We start from the raw sequence: 11,040 nt of genomic DNA on the forward strand, positions 1-11,040 counted from the left end.
GTTTCCGACGGGAAGCGACGTTTTTCTTGACGTTTCGTGACGTTTTCATCCGAGTTCCGACTTGGAGAGAAATAGTCGAACGCACCATAATGTCACTCAACTCAGAATTTCCGAGATCCGAGAGAAAAACGAACGCACCATTAGACTGTATGTGTTTTTAAGCCGGGGGGCGTGGCCTTATACGCATGCTGCCCGGACTGTTTTCCGTGTGAATGGCTGTGGGCGTGCCCTGCCTCGGTTCATTAGCAGATAATGAAGTGCGACAGAAATTCTGTGCCTCTCCTTTGTTTCACATGAATTACATAAACTGAAAATATTTATTTAAAATTTAAATTGCTTTATTTAAAAGTAGACACTTTAAACTTTCTATAGATATATTTCTCATGTCTGCCTGTGCAGTATTCGCGGAGTTTCAGTTCATTTTAGTGACGTGTTTCAAAAAGATTTTCGCGGAGACTGAGACAGCTGAAAGCGCACCCTGTTTATTTTCTTTATTTTACAAAAGCACAATGTTTCGTGGATATTGTGAGTATACATGAATAAAAGTAGACCATTTACAGATTAAAATGATGTACTACACTTACGTGTATGATCAAACATGACGACGCATTTTAAGTTCTTTTCACGGTTACCAGAAAAAAATGCAAGTGTCCCCGCCGGCGGGTCCGCCGACTCCTAAGGGTTAATTAGTCCTTGCAGTGGCAATTCTGTCCTTGCCTATGTAAAATCACATGTATTCAAAATTACACAATTGCTAATAAATTAGCAATTGTGAATTTCTTTACTGGGGGGGACTTACAAATTCCACACATTTCCCACTGGGTGGCATGACTGAGTTTTAAATAATTTTATTCTGGAATTGTTAACTGTAAACTTGGTTTAAGAACTGTGTCGGTTGTTTTCTGGTATCATCTTACTAACCTAGCAATTCCGGTACTGTGACGTGACTTTTCTGGTATCAGCTAGCAGTGGCCTAGGAACACCATTTAAAGTGCTACTAAAACTACAGAGTCTGCCCTTTAATTTCCTGTATAGATATCACCTTAATTAGCAGATCTTCATGTCAAAGAAGGGGCTTTACTTTTGGTGACGCGTCGTGCGGTTCCGGATGTGCGCTTTATGGCCTCGGGGGGCTTCGGGGGGGCCTACGACAGACCCGTACCACCTACAGGTCTGAAATTTGGCACACGTAAACTAGATACATTAACGAATAAGTGTGCCGTGTCTGATGACTGTGGCCCTTACCAAAGTCCCGCAGTGGCCCTTTGAATTTGCTACGGTAGGCAATGTTAAGTAAATGTAGTCTTTTGACAGGGCATAACTACAGGTAGCAGTGGCCTAGGGAGATGATCCAAAGTGTTCCTGATACTAGACAGTCTGCTCCTAAATGTAATCTATACATGTCCATTAAAATTATGCCTCCTTAATTTGAAACCAACGCATATTTTATCATTAGTGGCTGCACTTTTTTGACTAGGCCTCAAACTAACATGTGGGGGCGTCACGGCTGAGCCATATGAGCTAGAGGTCCGAAATTCGGCCTGCACAAACTAGTTATATGTATGAATAAGTGTGCCAAGCCTCATGAACGCAGCACTTACCAAAGAGCTATAGTGGGCTGTAGAATTTGCTAAGTTGGGCAATGCAAGTCAATGGGGACATATGAGAGAGTAGGCCGCAAACGAACATGAGGGGCCGTAACGGCCCAGCCGTACGAGTTGCAGGTCTGATACTCGGTGGAGACATACTAGACGGATGCCTGATGAAGCACGTGCAGCATCATCAGTGCAGACCTGACCAAAAAATTTCTACAATGTTTTTAATATTACAAAACCAACTTTGTTAGTGATATTTCCGGAAACGTGCGTTTTCCGGTTTGACTAACTTAGCAACGTCGGAATTGTGATGTGTGTTTTCTGGTATCGTCATGTGACTTTTCTGGTATCATCTTACTAACTTAGCGATCCCGGAACTGCGACGTGACATTTCTGGTATTATCTTACTAATCTAGCAATTCCGGTACTGTGACGTGACTTTTCTGGTATCATCTTACTAACTTAGCACTTTAGGAATTGCGATGTGACTTTTCTGGTATCATATTACTAACTTAGCAATTACGGCATTGTGATGTGTGTTTTCTGGTATCATCTTACTAACTTAGCAGTTCAGGTATTGTTATGTGACATTTCTGGTATCATCTTACTAACTTAGCAGTTCAGGTATTGTTATGTGACATTTCTGGTATCATCTTACTAACTTAGCGATTCCGGAATCATGTTGTGTGGTTTTTGGTATCATCTTACTAACTTAGCACTTCAGTGATTGTTATGTGACTTTCCTGGTATCATCTCACTAACTTAGCAATGTCGGAAGTACTAAGTGTTTTCCCGTCTTACTAGGCCTCAAACTAACATTAGGGGGCGTCACGGCCGAACCATATGACCTACACATCTGACCTTTGGCATGCATAAAGTAGATCAGCTTTGGATCAAGTCTGCCAAGTTTTATGAATGTGACCCTTACGAAAGGCCTACAGTGACCTCTTGAATTTGCTATTATCGGCAATGTTAAGTGAATGGAGACACCACACCTCTCATTAGACAGGCCATAACTTCAGGTAGCAGTGACCTAGGAAAATGATTAAAAGTGCTCCTGATACTAGACAGTCTGCTCCTAAATGTAATCTATACATGTCCATTAAAATTATGCCTCCTTAATTTGAAACCAACGCATATTTTATCATTAGTGGCTGCACTTTTTCGACTAGGCCTCAAACTAACATGTGGGGGCGTCATGGCTGAGCCGTACGAGCTAGGGGTCTGAAATTCGGCCTGCACAAACTAGTTATACATATGAATAAGTGTGCCTAGCCTCATGAACGCAGCACTTACCAAAGAGCTATAGTGGGCCGTAGAATTTGCTAAGTTGGGCAATGCAAGTCAATGGGGACATATGAGAGAGTAGGCCGCAAACGAACATGAGGGGCCGTAACGGCCCAGCCGTACGAGCTGCAGGTCTGAAACTCGGTGGAGACATACTAGACGGATGCCTGATGAAGCACTTGCAGCATCATTAGTGCAGACCTGGCCAAAAAATTTCTACAATGTTTTTAATATTACAAAACCAACTTTGTTAGTGATATTTCCGGAAACATGCGTTTTCCGGTTTGACTAACTTAGCAACTTCGAAATTGTGACGCGTGTTTTCTGGTATCGTCTTACTAAGTTAGCAATTCAGGTATTGTTATGTGACTTTTCTGGTATCATCTTACTAACTTAGCGATTCCGTAATTGCGATGTGTGGTTTCTGGTATCATCCTACTAACGTAGCACTAAGTTACAAACCCGGAATTGCGACATGTGTTTTCTGGTATCATCTTACTAACTTAGCAAGTCCGGAATTGACGTTTTCTGGTGACATTTCACTAACTTAGCAACTTCGGAATTGCGACGTGTCCTTTTCACTAACTTAACTTCAGAATTGCGATGTACCTTTTATGGGTTCATTTGATTATTACAAACCGGTAAGACACTATGAATTGTCTAGTGACCAATATGCAAAACAAAGAAGTCAGACACTGATTTAACTTAACAACCTTTTATTACACTTAACAGCATCTTCATTAAATCTAATTTGGATGGACTGGAGCAGTCGGCGCCAATGCATCCTTACGCCTGAAATTTAAACAGACAGCAGACAAACATCAATCACCAGCGACAGCAACCATAACATAAAGTAATAGTAGTTGCAGTAGCACATTAAGTTTTTCAATGTCTTAACTTACTTTTCTATCTTCTTCATATAATAAGAGATATCGCACAGGTTTAGCTTCACCTCTTTCATCGCAGCTAGCAGATGAGGATAGCCTTTCGTATAATGACGGAGCTGAAAAGTAAGCATTAAATCAGTTTAACCTTTTTAATTTTGAACAACCAATGAAATTACATGAAAGTGTTCTTACAATGTCCTCAGGAATTGGGCGAGTCCACATGTCAAGGCAAATATCGGTCAGGATGTAATTTAGTTTTTCAACTGCTGCCTTTAATGAATCAGAAGAAACATATCTTTAATAACACCATACACATTGATATATATATGTATGTTTGTGCGTGTGTTTGTGTACAATGCCTCACCAGCTTGCATTTTCATAATCTCACAGATATTCTCAAGGTATTGTGATGGTACAATAAAAAACTTTAATATATGTTTTTAGTTTTACCTGTGTATCTATCAGTGACAAATTATGATTACTTACTTCACGCTCTTTATTTTTGCAGTTCTGCGCAGACGCACTTTCTTTTCCTTGTTTGTAAATTTTACTGGTTGCCCTTGCCATGATGATGATTATCCTGGAAAAGATTAAAGTTAGGCTTTCCTATCTCATCCATTGCAATATATGACACTACAGAAGACAAGCCACCATAAAGTCTCTTAGCATTCCCGGAATGTCATTATCTAGCTTTCTAGCTTTTAGCTTCATAGCACTGTCAGAATTTCGTTATAGCATTTCCAGAATTGCGTAATCTAGCGTGAAGCTTTATAGCATTTCTGAATTACGTCAAGAACCTTCTAGAAGTTTCTAAGCATTTCCAGGATTCCGTCATCTAGCTTCAAGCTTCATAGCACTGCCGGAGTTTCGTTATAGCATCTCCAGAATTGCGTTATCTAGCGTGAAGTTTCATAGCATTTTTTAATTGCAGCAAGAACCTTCTAGAAGTTTCCAAGCATTGGAAAAACATCAATAGACTTGATTGCAAGTCAAATGCAATCACATTAATATGCCGCTTCACGTTTCTGATCTTCATTAGCCTACCAAATGTTTCTCAGTCACCGTATTAGACGGGCACAGCATCTCGCTTACATTTAAACATTTTAGTCTAAGCATTTCACTCACAAATAAACAGTGAGATTGATTAAAACTGCTAAATTATACTAATTTTTTTTACATTACTTACCAAATAATGCTTTGAACAATAAAGCTTGCAGCCAGCTTTTTGATGTTGTTGTGAGGTGAAAAAGTACCGAGACTTTTATACTGAACCACCCACTCACGTGACAGATTTTCGCCCAATGAATACCTAAAGTCTATAAATTGATTTACATATTACGAATAAATCATTAACAAAACCATAATTTAATATTGTGACCATCAACTGACCGTGCACTTCCGCAATTACACTTAAAACATTTTTTGTAATATTTCCTGAAATGTTAGTAATGCCCTGTCAGACCTTTGTGGTGATAAAGTTCAAAAATAGTGCAAAATTCACAAAGTGTGAAAATTTGTGACTGACACATTTTGGAATTGCGAAGTGTCTTTCTGGTATCATCTTACCAACTTAGCAACTTTGGAACTGCGACGTACCTCTTATGGGTTCATTAGACTAACTTAGCAATTTTGGAATTGTGATGTGTGGTTTCTGGTATCATCTTACTAACATAGCAGATTAGGAATTATGTGACTTTTCTGGTATCATCCTACTAACTTAGCAACTTTGGAAGTGTGACATGTGTTTTATGGTTTTATTACACTTACTTAGCAACTTTGGAACTGTGATGTGTGCTGTCTGGTTTCATTACACTAACCTAGCGATTCCGGTATTGTGATGTATGTCTTCCGGTGTCATCTTACTAACTTGGCAACTTTGGAAGTGTGACGTGTGTTTTCTGGTTTTATTACACTTACTTAGCAACTTCGGAACTGTGATGTGTGTGTTGTCTGGTTTCATTAAACTAACCTAGCGATTATGGAATTGTGACGTATGTCATCCGTTATCATCTTACTAACTTAGCAACTTTGGAAGTGTGACGTGTGTTTTATGGTTTAATGACATCTATTTATATATTTTACTTTATGATAAGGTATCTATCTGTCTATCTATCTATATATCTAATTTCATTTTTATTTTTTCAAAGGAAACATGGGTCGTAAAAAGGTGCCTTGCCCATTGTGTCACGTATCCTATATGAATGTGACAGTACATTTAAGAGATGTACATAACATTGCAAGCAGCAAGGAGCGAAAGCTCCTCGTTTCTTGTAAGACGGGCCGGTTTGCTGGTCCACTAGACTGCCCAATCACTGATTGTCCTGCAAAACAATTAATTCGGCTAGACAAGCACCTGCAACTAAATCATGATATAAGTGTTGAAGAGATTAAGACCACGGTTCACCAAGCCAAATGTGCTGCTGCCAAAAAGGCAGTTTTAAAGCACAGAGAAGAAACAAAGGAGAAAGATAATGAGATGGAAATAATGAAGCGCCGAATCGAGGAGCTTGAGTGCCGCCTTGAGCAATTTGAGGGGCCGAATCGGGACAAATCAGGCGATAGCCTAGTAATGCATAAGATCTTCTTCTTTGGTAAGTATAATAATGATTATGACATTTCTTATATCATGCAGTCAATTTAACCTGTAGTTGATGTCATTGCTGGCGATGCCTAATATCTTTCTTGTTTATTTCAGTTCATAACTATCTGAAATCTTACAGAAACGTGAATAAAAATGCTAACTAAATCCATAACCTGTATTCTTTTCAAAATGTTAATTGTTGGAAATATTAAAGTTATTAAAATTAGGTTAAACTGGTAAAAAAGTAAATCATGTCACCTTTGTTTTACCTGCATTGGGGGCGTGTAGTACCGCTGTCACCGGAAGATCGCTATTCACATTATAAATAGCCTCATTACAGATGGTTAATTTTGTTCCTTTCTTAGATAAAATGCTTCCAGATTATAAGGAGAGCTTATTCCGTGTTGGTGACAACAGGAGAAGAGCTCAAAATATGAAGCAGGAGTTAAATTATGTCAATGGCTTCATCAAGTTCATGTGGGGCTCTTCAATGAAAACAGCACCTGGTCACCTGAAATTTCTTAATGACCACAGTAAATTAATTAACTGGGTGAAGGATTTGTCACAAAAATTTAAGGTCACGACCTGCAGAAACTATCTGCTTTCAGTTTGCAAGTTTTTGCAATTTCTCATTGATAGACGGCCAACAGCTGTCCGCCTTGGCCAGAGAATTTTACAGGGTCTGCTACGGCATTTAAAAATGCAAAGAAGTGCCATAGCTAAAGAAATTGTAGTGCACAGGCAATGTGTTAAAGATTATAAAAGAAAGAGGATGCCTACCAGAGACGACCTATGTGACCTCATCACGGAGCTACGGAGCAGAATTCCAGATGCTCTTGGTAAGCGGGCAGCCTGTGACCCCTGCAAATTTCTTAAATATGTAAATCTCAATTGCATAATTTCTGGTATTGTGGGGCTGCGTTTGTTTAATTAGCTGCCCATTGCTATGTCACGATGTCACATATTTGTTAAATGCAAAGGACACATGTTGTGCATTGTGTGCTGTGATGTGTTAACAATGACCACTAATCACTAATTTATAAAAAAAAAATTATAGAAATTATTGTTCATATAATGCAAAAGAATGCTTGCTAATGTCTTGTAAGTACCTTGCTCTGTTTTGGTCACAGATGCACTCTCTGAAGACCCGAGTAACATTAATATAAGGAACAAGACCATAGGGGCGTTGGCAACATATATATTTGTCTGCACCGGGCACCGTGTGAGTGTTTTGGTCAACCTCACAACGGTTGAATTTCGTGAGTGCCAGGTGATCGATGATCAGTATGTCATCAATGTGAGTACCTAAAAATTAATTGACATTGTGCTCATTTTTAGATCATGACATGACATAAAGTGACTTGGGACAGCTAAGTTGTAAAAGGTAGTATATAAACAGAAATTAAATGTAATTAAATTATTCAACTGTGTAACCCATGGATACCCAACTCCAGTCCTGGGGGGCCGGAGCCCTGTGTAGCTTAGTTCTTTCCCTGTTCCACCACAAATGATTCAGCTCAAGAGCTGTGTGGTAATTAGCACAAGGAGTTGAATCAGGTGTGTTAAATGAGGGGAAACCCAAAAATGTGCAGGGCTCCGGCCCTCCAGGACTGGAGTTGGGGACCCCTGGTGTAATATGTAAGTGATGTTTGTTTTGACTACATTTACCTGTTGTTTTCCACCATGCTTAGTAACACATTGTCCCATTCTCAAAGGTCTCCAGCCACAAGACATCGGCCTCATTTGGGAGGGCAAAAATTGTCCTCGCTAGCAGGGAGCATTTTTGGATACAGCAGTTTAATGAAATGAGACCAAAACTGCCAGGATACTGCTATAATCCTGTCACCTTATTTTTTTCATCGTCTGGAGAGCCACTGAACAAGCTCTGTGATCTTGTTCAGAAAGTATGTCTTGATTGTGGGATGCCCAGGGGATTCGGCGTTACGGACATCCGGTCCGCCGTTTCGACTTGTGTAAGTCTTCATTTCAAGCGATGTTAATGTGCAATTTCTGATTTGCGAGGTATGTTTTCCTGTGTTGTCTAACTAACTTAGCGATTTCTGATTGGCGACCTGTCTTTTCCGGTTTTGTCTTACTCAGCAGCTTCGGAAGTGCGACGTGTCTTTTCTGGTTTCAGTAGACTAACATAGCAAAGTCGGAGCTGTGACGTCTCATTTCTGGTTTCATTAGACTAACTTAGCAGATTAGGAACTGTGACGTGTGTTTTCTGGTTTCGTCTTAATAACTTAGCAGAGTTGGAACTGTGACGTCTCATTTCTGGTTTCATTAGACTAACTTAGCAGATTAGGAACTGTGACGTGTCTTTTCTGGTTTCATTAGACTAACTTAGCAAAGTCGGAACTGAGACGTGTCATTTCTGGTTTCATTAGACTAATTTATCAGATTAGGAACTGTGACGTGTCTTTTCTGGTTTCATTAGACTAACTTAGCAAAGTCGGAACTGAGATGTGTCATTTCTGGTTTCATTAGACTAATTTAGCAGATTAGGAACTGTGACGTGTCTTTTCTGGTTTCATTTGACTAACTTAGCAAAGTCGGAACTGTGACGTCTCATTTCTGGTTTCATTAGACTAACTTAGCATATTAGGAACTGTGACGTGTCTTTTCTGGTTTCATTAGACTAACTTAGCGGATTAGGAACTGTGACGTGTCTTTTCTGGTTTCATTAGACTAACTTAGCAAAGTCGGAACTGAGACATGTCATTTCTGGTTTCATTAGACTAACTTAGCAGATTAGGAACTGCTAAGTAATTTCTGATTGGCGACGTGTCTTTTCCGGTTTTGCCTTACTCACTTAGCAATTTCTGATTGGCGACGTGTCTTTTCCGGTTTTGCCTTACTGACTTAGCAATTTCTGATTGTCGCTGTGTCTTTTCCGGTGTTGTCTAACTAACTTAGCAATTTCTGATTGGCAATGTGTCTTTTCCGGTTTTGTCTCACTGACTTAGCAATTACGGATTTGCAACATGTCTTTTCTGGTTTTGTCTTAACTTTACTGGCCGTAGTCATCAGTTTATCTATCTTGTTTACAGGTACAGAGAAGCCTGCCCGAAGAGCAGCGCCGACTGGTGGCCCAAATCATGTGCCACAGTGTCGAAACGGCGGACCGGTTTTACGTCGCCGAACCTGAACTGCATGATCTTCACCGTGGTCGCGCTCTACTTAATGATGCCTTGGGCATTGGTAAAAAGAAGGCTACCATGCAGCCAATGAAAAGTAATAAACGTTATTCGAGACGGCTGATTGACTCTGATGAAGATGACTGTCAGGAGGCAGTTGTTTTGTCAGAGCCAGTTCCCAGTCAGCTTTCAATGGAAGTTGTTGCCTGTGAACATGAGGAAGAAGCAGGTAAATGTCAGTTATAGATAATTGTAAAAATAGTAATTATGATGTTAACAATGTATGTCTTTTCAACAGATATTATCTTCATGCCTGTTGATGCTGGAGAAGAAGTGGTCGAGGTCGGACAACAAGAGGGAGAAGTGGAGAGAGATATGGATGAAGTGCAGGAAGATATGGAGCAATGGGAGGCAGATATGGATGAAGGGGAAGAAGATATGCAGGAAGTGGAGAAAGATATGCAGCAATGTGAGAAAGATATGGAGGAAGGGGAAGAATATATGCAGCAATGGCAGAGCGATATGGAGGAAGCAGAGGAAGATCAGGAGGAAGTGGAGAAAGATGAGGAGGAACATAACATTGATTTTAAGTTTGTTATTGATAGTGACAAGGAAGAGGAAGTTAACCATGAGGTAAGTCTAAACAATATCTTGTACCAGTAAGGGAAAAAGCATAATGATCTCTGTTGACTGCAATATACTTGCCTATGTAAAATTTGTAATCTGTTAACTTTATTGTGGCAGCTTCCCAGTCCGCTACCGAAATATGTGGAAGACATAGAGGGAAGGGTGAGGCTCGAGATATTTTTTTAAATAGGTGTGATATACAGAAAACATTTATGTTGTTATGAAAGACATGCTATCTGTGTTATATTTCAGAAATTAAGATGTAGAAGAAGACTTGTTTTTCCAGAATCCCTAAAGGCAATGGTGAGGCAGAAGTTTACTAGCTACTGGAACCAAAAAATTACAACACAAATGGTAAGTACACTTTGATTATTGATATTTATAAACAGTACATAAGAACATAAATTTACAAACGAGCATGGGCCATTTGGCCCATCAAAGGTCGTTTGGAGATAACTAATAGCTCACAGTTGTTTAAATCTTATCTAGCTCTGATTTAAAGGAACCAATGGTTTTAGCTTCCACTACAATAGCAGGAAGACTATTCCATACTCTGACTACACGCTATGTAAAGAAGTGCTTCCTCAAATTTGTTTTAAAATGTTCTCCCGCTAATTTCCACTTATGGCCACGAGTTCTAGTATTTAGACTAATATTGAAATAGTCATTTGGCTGAACAGCATCCAGACCCGTTAGAATCTTATAGACCTGAATCATATCCCCCCTTAGTCTCCTTTGCTCAAGGCTGAACAGATTCAGTTCCGTTAACCTCTCCTCGTAAGACATTCCTCTAAGACCAGGAATCATTCTCGTAGCTCTTCGTTGCACCTTTTCTAAAGCAGCAATGTCCTTCTTGAGGTATGGTGACCAAACCTGCACACAGTATTCTAGGTGGGGTCTTACCAAGGAATTATATAAGTGTA

General features: G+C 39.7%; 1 long non-coding RNA gene across 1 annotated transcript; it reads right to left on the reverse strand.

Moving 5' to 3' along the window:
* Positions 1-3,581: 3,581 nt before the first annotated feature.
* LOC140581490 (uncharacterized) lies at positions 3,582-6,608 on the reverse strand. The gene is made up of 5 exons (XR_011984569.1): positions 4,956-6,608; positions 4,256-4,349; positions 3,962-4,039; positions 3,785-3,885; positions 3,582-3,674 (listed from the first exon to the last, which is right to left on the reverse strand). It is a non-coding gene; the product is annotated as an uncharacterized lncRNA (long non-coding RNA).
* Positions 6,609-11,040: the final 4,432 nt, after the last annotated feature.

The sequence above is a fragment of the Paramormyrops kingsleyae genome, chromosome 21 (assembly GCF_048594095.1).
Source record: "Paramormyrops kingsleyae isolate MSU_618 chromosome 21, PKINGS_0.4, whole genome shotgun sequence".
In the NCBI taxonomy this organism is placed as follows: domain Eukaryota; kingdom Metazoa; phylum Chordata; class Actinopteri; order Osteoglossiformes; family Mormyridae; genus Paramormyrops; species Paramormyrops kingsleyae.